Raw genomic sequence first — 10,288 nt, forward strand, 5'->3', positions numbered from 1 at the left:
TTTATTTCCTGATCCTGAGAATAGAGCAGTGTTTTGAGACCTAAGAAAGATGGATGATTTTAATGTACAGCTAAGTTGAGAAAAATGGGGAAAAAAATCAAGATATATGCAACACACAGACTTACCATAAAGACGGCCCATTGAAAAACATTCCTCAAAACACATTTTTACATTTGTCATGAGATTTTGGAATTTATACTGCAAAGCAAAAATGTAATATATGCAAGTTGTGCCACAGTCAAATCAGTGGTCCAGGAATGTAGAACACAGGATAACCACCATCACCAGTTTTTCCACTCCCACACTGGCTGTTTAACTATGAAAAGTTTCCTTCCTAGAGAAAAATTTCAAATCATTATATCAGCTATTTTAGTGTATAAGATATTCCTTAAAAGTAATACTTGTGGATATTAGCAGTTCATGAGATTTTCACAGACAACTCATCCTCTTTCTTAATTTTTATCTTATCTATCTCATTATGGCTGTATTTATACAAACAGGAAATTGAGAGTTCATTTACTTTTGAAAATATGAAATAGCCTTACAAGATTACTCACTTAAAAGCAACTATCCAAATAATTTTTTAAAAGACAAGTCAAAAGCAAGATGTTTTCCTGAATTTGAATAGCTCTTCACTTTATAATTCATTCTGTCTCTCAGAATAGAAATAGCCTGAGTATAATTTTTACTACACTATTCTTTGAATACAGTGAATGATAAAAATTAATGTCTGCTCTTACTTTATGGACAGCCAATGCAAACATGATTTTTTTTTTATTTTCCATTTCCTGTGCAAGACAACTAAATGTCTCTCTTGAAAAACAGTATCATGTGGGGTTAAATATGAGGGTTCTGGAATCAGAGTTACTTAGTTACATAACCTCTGTAAAACTGGGATATTAATATTCATAGTACTTGAATAATAAAGATGTAATAAGCATCAAATTAGATAAACCCAATGAAGTGCTTAAAAAGTAATTGAAAGCAGGGTCTCAAAGAGAGATTTGTAATATTCATGTTCACAGCAGAATTGTTCAGAAGAGCCAAAAGGTAGAACCAATGTCAATGAATGGATAAGCAAAATGTCATATATACACACAGGAAATATTATGCAGTCTAAAAGAGGAAGGAAATTCTAACACATACTAAAACACAAATGAACCTTGAGGTTATTCTACTAAGTATCAAGAGCAGTCAATCAGAAACAAAGTAGAATGGTGGTGGCCAGGGACTGGGAGAAGGGGAAATGAGAAGCTGTTGTTTAACAGCTGTATAGTTTCAGTTCTGTGAAATGAAAAATTTCTGGAGATGGACTGCACAACAATGTGCATTATTTAACACTACTTAACTGAACACTTAAAAATGTTTAAGATGGTAAATTTTGTTATCTGTATTTTACAATAATAAAAAAACTGAAAAAATAGAAATGGAATTTTTTAATAAAATATTTTTATTTTACAATAAAAAACACTTAGAAAGTGCAAAGTGCAGAGAGCTATATTAGAAAGAGCTATTATCTTTGTCTTTTTCTTTTTAAAATTTTCAGATTCAGGACTAGGTTCTTATATGTTATACAATCTCATATAGGTATTTAAGAAATACAGGAACAATTATTTGGGTTTAAATGGAAACAAGCAATTGACTTTTTTCTAGGGCTGTTCGGGAAGCCCTGGGTGGGTATAGGCCCTGTAAGGAAGGAAGTGCCTGGAATCAGATATATAAGCAGGAATCAGAAGCCCAAGTGGTACACTCTCTGTGGGGTGGCACTAAAAAAGCTGACGGCCAACCAGCTAGCTGTTTATGTTAATGAAGGGGAGCTACTACACATTCTGGTTCTTGATCCAGCAGTGGGTCAGTGTAAACTCTCTACAGGCCATAAAAGGAGACTAAGAGATGGCCAGTTCAAGCACAAGAAGAATAAATAATATCCACCAGACCTATGGCATTCAAAGCTCCCGTCAACTACTCTGACAGCAGGGGACTGCAGGAGCTGCAGAGATGTTGAGTGATATAATGTGACACACTCAAAAGAACACAATAAAGTAATCTAATCATTGGGAAGGGGTAATAAATTTCAAATACCTTGGAGTAAACTCAACAAGAAATATTCAGTGCTGACATAAAGAAAAATACAAAATTTTATTGGAGAATATAAAAGTGGTCCTAAATAAATGGAGTAAAATACCTTTTTCTCAGATAGAAGAATTAATGTTGTGAAATTTCAAATCTCCTAAATTTCATTTACAAGTTTAATGTAATTACACTTAAAGTTCCAATTCCAAAATTATGTAGCAAAACAATAAAGACTGGAACTAAAACACTTAAGCTAAACAATGTAGTTCTGGCATGTTGTTAAACACATAGGTCAGTGAAATAGTTTCTGAATTCTGTGACACTCCCAAGAACATAGAAGGATTTAAAATGTGTGGAGCACTTTAGTAATCAATACAGAATGAGTGGACTTTTAATAAATGGCTGCTTTAAAGATTTGTTAACTCTGGAAAAATATGGTTAGATTCCTTGCCTTACACCATATATTAACATACATTTATATATTTCAATATGGCTTGACTCAATGCAATGTATTACTTACATAATTTTTTAAAAGTAAAAAAAGAACTCAAATGAACAATATAAATTTGGAAGTGTTCAAACTCATTACAATTTAGAATGTGCAAATTAAAACAATGAGACACAAGTCTAGCTGAGCAGATTGGAATTTTTAGAAAATGATAGCACAAGCACCCATCAGAGTTAAAGAGGGGTACTTCTGTTACCTTCTAGGTGAGAATGTAAATAGGTGTAATCTTTCAAGGAGCAATTTGACAATATGCCTCCAAAGTGTTAAAAATGTTAGACCTTTTTCACCCAGCTTCCACCTTCAGAAATATGTTGAGAAATAATGAGGACCTCAATATCTAGAAATTTTATGAACTCTGTAACCTGAAAATACAAAATATTTTTCTGCTGCAAAACACCCAGAAATGTTGAACTAAAAAATAAGCTTACTTTTTAAACCCTAGGGGGGGAAAGAAGGGAGTGAGAAGAAATGCAAGACAAAAATTCGTTAATGAGCTACAGCATCAGCAATCCCAGGGGGGGTTCTAGTATCAGTAATCAAGGGGCTTTTTTAAAACATGGGAAATACATTCAACTGATTCAAAAGTAAAGTGTTACAAAAAAAGAAAAAAAAAAAAAAAGAGGTAGGGGAAAGACTTATTCCCAAATCTTCCCTCAAACCACTCCACAGAGACAATGATTGTTAACCAATTTCTTTTGTGCTCTTCCATGGTTTTATGTTTATGGTAGCAAATATGCATTCGTAGACTTATTTTTAACTCATATGGTAGTATACACTATACACACTATTCTGGACCTAGCTTTTATCACTTAAGATTATTTCATTCCTACTTATAAAGAGCTTTCTTCTTTATCTTTACCAATGTACAGTACTCCATTTAATAGTTGAATTATGTCACCAGTTTCCTATAGATAAGCATTTAGATTGTTGTCGATCTTGAACTACTACAAATAAAGCTTTAATAACACTGAACAAAGGTCATTTTGCACTCACACAGTGTATCTGTAGAAAAAAATCCCAACAAGTGGAGCTATTATATTAGAATGATACACCAATGAGATCCATATTATCAAATTATCCTTCTTAACTGTTGGCACCAATCCATACACTTACCATCTATATGAGGAGCACCTGTCTCCCCACATTCATGACAATACAGTGTTCTATGAAATTTTTGGATATTTGCTCACTTAAGAGTGGAAAATAGTGTCAGTGGTACTCTAATTTGAATTTTTCTGTTTGTGAGTGATGTTGAATACCTTTCTTTAGGTAAAGGGCCAGGTATATTTATTTTTTTCATGAACTGCTCATATGCTAACTCACTTTTCAGTTGTGTTTTGGTCTTTTTGTTACTGATTTAGTGGAGATGTTATATTAAGGAAATTAGACCTTTGCTTATGATTGAAAAGTCTTTTTTTAGTTTTCATTTGTCTTCTGATTCTTTTCACAGATTTGCTGAGATATAATTGACATAATAAACTGCTTATATTTATTTATGTATTTATTTTTAATATGGGATGCTTCATGAATTTGCATGCTATCCTTGAGCAGGGGCCTTGATAATTTTCTCTGTTTCATTCCAATTTTTAGTATATGTGCTGCAGAAGTGACCACCAAATTGCTTCTATTTAAAGTGTACAACATGAAAAGTTTTTAATTACTCTATTGAGGTACACTTGGCATGCAATAAGCTGTACATATTTAACGTATGCGATCTGATAAATATTTACTTATGTATACCTTCATGAAATAATTACCACAATCAAGATAGTGAATATACACATCACCCTTAAAAAGTTTTCTTGAGCTCTTTTGTAATCTCTCTTTCTTACCCCTCTCAGCCTCCCATCCCATCTCCCAGACAAGAGATCTGCTTTCTGTCACTATTGATTGGTTTATATTTCTGTAGTTACATGTAAATGGAAACATACCACACATACTATTTTTTTGTCTGGCTTCTTTCACTCTGCATAATTATTATGAAATTCACATATGCTGTATATGTCCAAAAAGTTCACTTTTTTTTATTGCTGAGTAGAATTCCAACAATCAAATCAAATGATTTTCAAATGCATTAGAAAAAATAAATGCATATACATATATATATACATATATATATATGTACATTCAGAAATAGAGAGAAAGAAAGTATGACAAAGCAAATGGAGCAAAATATAAAACACTGGTGAAATTGGGTGAAGAATATATGGAAGTTATTTGAACTATTCTTCTAAAGAAAAACAGCTTTCTGAGTTCAAATTCACGTACTCTACAACTTGCCCATTTAAAATTTACAATTCAAGATTTTCTAATATATGCACAGGTTCTAGGAATTGAGATATGAGCATATTTAGGGGGCCACTATTTTGCCTAGCAGAATGTCTATTCAAATCTTCTGCCCATTTAATATTGTTATTTATCTTTTTATTATTGAGTTGTTCTTTATATATTCTGGATGGAAGTCCCTTATCAGATATATGTTTGCACTTATTTTCTCCCATTCAGTGGATGGTCTTTTCATTTTCTTGATGGAGTCTTTTGAAACAGAGAAGTTTTACATTTTAATGAAGTCCAATTTATGTACTTTTTCTTTGCTGTTTGTGCATTGCCTAACCCAAGGTAATGAAAATTTATGCTGTTTTCTTTTAAAAGTTTTATCAGTTTAGCTCTTACATATAAGTATTCCATTTTTAGTTAATTTTTATTTATAGTAAGAGATAAAGATCTAATTTAACTCTTTTTCATGTGGATAGTCAGTTGTCCTAACACCATTTGTTGAAAATAATTTTTTTTTCCCATTGAATGGTCTTGATACCCTTGTCAAAAATCAAATGACCATAAACATAAGGGTTTATTTCTGGATTCTCAATTCTATTTTGTTTATGTATATATTTATCCTTATGCCAGGACTATACATCTTAATTACTGTAGCTTTGCAGTAAGTTTTGAAACCAGGAAATGTGAGTCCTCCAACTTTCTTCTTCTTTTCAAGATTTGCTATTCAGACTCCCTTGCATTTACATATGAATTTTAAATTGGCCTATCAATTTTTTGCAAAAAAAGGAAAAACAAACAGCTAAGGTTTTGGTTAAAATTGCCTTAAATCTATAGAACAATTTGGAGAATAATGTGAGCTTAAAAATAATGTCACCTTCCAATCTGTGAATGAGGGATGTGTTTCCACTCAAACTCTCTTTCTACAATGTTTTATAGTTTTCAGTGTACATGGCTTGCTCTTCTTTTGTTAAATGTATATCTAAGTATTTTATTCTTTTTTTTTCTGTTTGAGGGTTTGTTTTTGTTTGTTTGCTTTAATTAAGGTATTAATTAAAAATTTTATGAAGGTTTCACATAAGCAACATTGTGGTTTCAACATTCAACCATATTACCAAGTCCCCACCACCCCATTGCAGTCACTGTCCATCAGCATAGTAAGATGCTGTAGAGTCATTACTTGTCTTCTCTGTGCTATACTGCCTTCCCTGTGACATAGCTACATTGTGTGTGCTAATCATAATGTCCCTTCAGCCCCTCTCCCTCCATCCCCTCCCACCCTCCCCAACCCCTTCCCTTTGGTAACCTCTAGTGCCTTCTTAGAGTCTGTGAGTCGGCCTGCTGCTGTTTTGTTCCTTCAGTTTTGCTTTGTTGTTATACTCCACAAATGAGTTGAAATCGTTTGGTGCTTGTCTTTCTCCGCCTGACTTATTTCACTGAGCATAACACCCTCTAGTTCCATCCACGTTGTTGCAAATGGTAAGATTTGTTTTCTTTTTACAACTAAATAATATTCCATTGTGTATATGTACCACCTCTTCTTTTTCCATTCATCTATTAATGGACCCTTAGGTTGTTTCTGTATCTTGGCTACTGTAAATAGTGCTGCAATTAACATAGGGGTGCATATGTCTTTTTGAATCAGGGATCTTGTTTTCTTCAGGTAAATTCCTAGGAGTGTAATTACTGAGTCAAATGGTATTTCTATTTTTAGCTTTTTGATGAAACTCCATATTGCTTTCCACAATGGCTGAAACTAATTACATTACCACTAACAGTACTTAGGAGTACTTTTTGATGCTATTATAAATAGAATTGTTTTCATACTATCATTTTTACAATGTTTATTGCTAGGATATACAAATATAATGGATTTTATATACTGAGAACTTCTTGAATTCTCCTGAATTGTATTAACTACAGTAGTTTTTAGTAGAGTCATTAGAATTTCCTATATACAAGATCATGTCACCCACAAATAAAGTCTTACTTCTTCCTTTCTAATCTGGATGCCTTCTAATTCTTTGCTTTGTCTAACTGCTCCAGTTAGAACTGCTAGTACAATGTTGAACAGAAATGGCAAAAGAAATCTTACACTGTTCCTAATATTAGGGAGAGAGCATTCAGTCTTTCACCATTAAGTATGATCTTAGGTGTGGGTTTTTCATAGATGCCTTTTATTAGGTTGAAGAATTTCCTGTCTATTCCTGTTTTGTTGAGTGTTTTTATCATAAAAGGATATTGGTTTTTGTCAAATGCTTTTTCTATATAAATTCAGATGATTATGCAGATTTTTTATTGTATTGATGCAATATATTACTCTGATTTTCATTATATTGGACCAACCTTGCATTCCTTGGGTAAATCCCTTTTTGGCATGGTATATTCATTTATATTTATTTCTGAATTTGGTTTTATTTTGTGGAGGATTTTTGCATCTATATTCATAACAAACATTGGTCTATAGTTTTTTGTGATGTCTTTCTCTCCATGTGTTTTTATTTTTTGCAAGACTATAAATTTGAAATTAAATAAAAATTATTTTTAAAAAATCAATGGAATAACATCTTCAAAATCAAAATCATGAGGGAATACCCAATTTATTGAATGGAGAAGAATTCAAGAGGAACCAGGAAGGAAAATAGGGCTGAAATCAAGAAGCTACACAAAACCAAAAATTCTATTTTGGATATTTATTTGTTGGCTTATTAGACGTTACATCAGTTTCCTAAGGCCTCCATAGTAAATTAGCACAAACTTGGTGACTTAATACAACAGAAATGTATTCTCGCACAGTTTTAGAGGCAGAGTACAAAATCAAAGGTTCAGTAGAGTCACACACCTTCTGAAATCTCTAGGGAAAGATGTATTCCTTGCCTTTTCCAACTGATGGTGGATGTTGGCATTCCCTTACTTGTAGTCACATCACTCCAGGCTCTGCCTCCATCTTCACATTGTTCCCTCCTCTGTGTCTATCTTCTTGTGTGTCTCTTGTAAAGACACTTAATATTGGACCTAAGCTCCATCCAGATAATGCAGGATGATCTCCTCAACATTAACTAAATCTATAAAGACTGTTTTTTCAAATGAGGTAAAAGTAATAGGTTCCAGGAATTAGACATAGATATATTTTTGAGGGCCACTGTTCAGCCCACTTCAGACATCAAGAGACAAGGTTGAGTGGACAGTGGTATATAAGATTAGAATTCAGGGAAATGGTCAGGGCTGGCAATGTAAATTTGGAGTTACCATTTTATAGATGTTTTCAAAGCTATGGAGCTGAATGAGATCACTTAGGAAAAACAAAAGAGGTCTAAGGACCAAGTCTGGGGCCCCACATAATTTAGAGGTCAGAAAAAGGATTATCCCCCCAAAAGAAAATGGAAATAGATGCCCCATGAGGACAGAACCTGTTCTGTTTTGTTCAATATTGTTTGCCATTATCTTAAACAGTGCCTAGTATTTAGAAAACACTCCAAAAAACATTTGTCATTGGTTGGATGGCAAAGTAAGGAAAAAAGAAAAATGAGGAAGTGAGTATTCCAGAATTGAAGTGAAGAAGATATTTTCAAAAGGAAACTCTTCCTTTTCAGCTGGGAGGTGCATGTTGAGGAGCTCTTACCTACCCCAGTAGCCATGCTGTTCAAGAGCCTGTTGCACTCCATGCAGGTCCTGGGGTGCAAGAATACAGCCATATCCTGGGTATACCACAGCTGGGCCAACTGCCTCATCAAGGTGAATGCACCACCCCTGGAGGTGACTGAGCCATACACTGTGACATAAACTCCTGGAGTCCATTCTGCTTCTGCTCAAAGAGCAGCTCCCCCTGTGTAGAATTCTGTGCCCTTGGGAGGAAGGTGGTCACATTTGTGCATTCTGCCAATCCATCTCCAAAGTCCTGGTAGTCTATTACCAGAAATATATGGATGAGGCTTCAAGAAAGAGACCAAAAGCATCTCATCTAGTATGACCAGACTCTGCTTGTAACTGACCTAGGTCACTGCAATTCCAAAATACTGGGAGGCATTGGAGTGTGTTCTGGCTGCCAGAAATTCTACCAATAAGCTCACTGCAATGAGCAGGCTTTGCCTTTACATTAAACTATGGCTGTAAAATATTAAGGATTAAAAAATAAGGGGAGAGGATCATTGTCTAACCCCATACATAAAAGTAAATTCGAAATGGATCAAAGACCTAGATGTAAATCATGAAACCATAAAACTCTTAGAAAAAAACATAGGCAAAATCTCTTGGACATAAACATGAGCAACTTCTTCATGAAAATATCTCTCCGGGTAAGGGAAACAAAAGCAAAAATGAACAAGTGGGATTATATCAAGCTGAAAAGCTTCTGTACAGCAAAGGACACCATCAATAGAACAAAAAGGCATCCTGCAGTATGGGAGAATATATTCATAAATGACAAATCCAATAACGGGTTGACATCCAAAATATATAACGAGCTCACACACCTCAACAAACAAAAAGCAAATAATCCAATTAAAAAATGGACAGAGGATCTGAACAGACACTTCTCCAAAGACAAAATTCAGATGGACAACAGGTACATGAAAAGATGTTCCACATCGCTAATCATCAGAGAAATGCAAATTAAAACCACAAAGAGATATCACCTCACACCAGTTAGGATGGCCAACATCCAAAAGACAAACAACAACAAATGTTGGCGAGGTTGTAGAGAAAGGGGAACCCTCTTACACTGCAGGTGGGAATGTAAAATAGTTCAACCATTGTGGAAAGCAGTATGGTTTCAAAAAACTTAAAAAAGAAATACCATTTGACCCAGGAATTTCACTCCAAGGAATTTACCCTAAGAGTACAGGAGCCCAGTTTGAAAAAGACATATACAACCCTATGTTTATCACAGCACTATTTACAATAGCCAAGAAATAGAAGCAACCTAAGTGTCCATCAGTAGATGAATGGATAAAGAAGAGGTGGTACATATACAGAATGGAATATTATTCAGCCATAAGAAGAAAACAAATCCTACCATTTGCAACAACATGGATGGAACTACAGGGAATTATGTTCAGTGAAATAAGCAGGCAGAGAAAGACAAGTATGAAATGATTTCACTCATCTGTGGAGTATAAGAACAAGGAAAAAAACTGAAGGAACAAAACAGCAGCAGACTCACAGAACCCAAGAATGGACTAACAGTTACCAAAGGGAAAGGGACTGGGAAGGGTGGGTAGGAAGGGAGGGATAAGGGGGAAAGGGGGACATTACGATTAGCAGACATAATGTAAGGGGTGGTGGGCACGGGGAGGGCTGTACAACACAGAGAAGACAAGTAGTGATTCTATAGCATTTTACTACACTGATGGTCAGTGACTGTAATGGGGTATGTGGTGGGCACTTGATGATGGGAGGAGTCTAGTAACCATAATGTTGCTCATGTAATTGTAG

General features: G+C 34.4%; 1 non-coding gene across 1 annotated transcript; it reads right to left on the minus strand.

Annotated features, from left to right (window-relative positions):
* Window positions 1-4,087: 4,087 nt before the first annotated feature.
* On the minus strand, window positions 4,088-4,195 carry LOC118930107 (U6 spliceosomal RNA). Its single transcript, XR_005031885.1, has one exon. It is a non-coding gene; the product is annotated as a U6 spliceosomal RNA (small nuclear RNA).
* Window positions 4,196-10,288: the final 6,093 nt, after the last annotated feature.

The sequence above is a fragment of the Manis pentadactyla genome, chromosome 5 (genome assembly GCF_030020395.1).
Source record: "Manis pentadactyla isolate mManPen7 chromosome 5, mManPen7.hap1, whole genome shotgun sequence".
Taxonomy (NCBI): Eukaryota; Metazoa; Chordata; class Mammalia; order Pholidota; family Manidae; genus Manis; species Manis pentadactyla.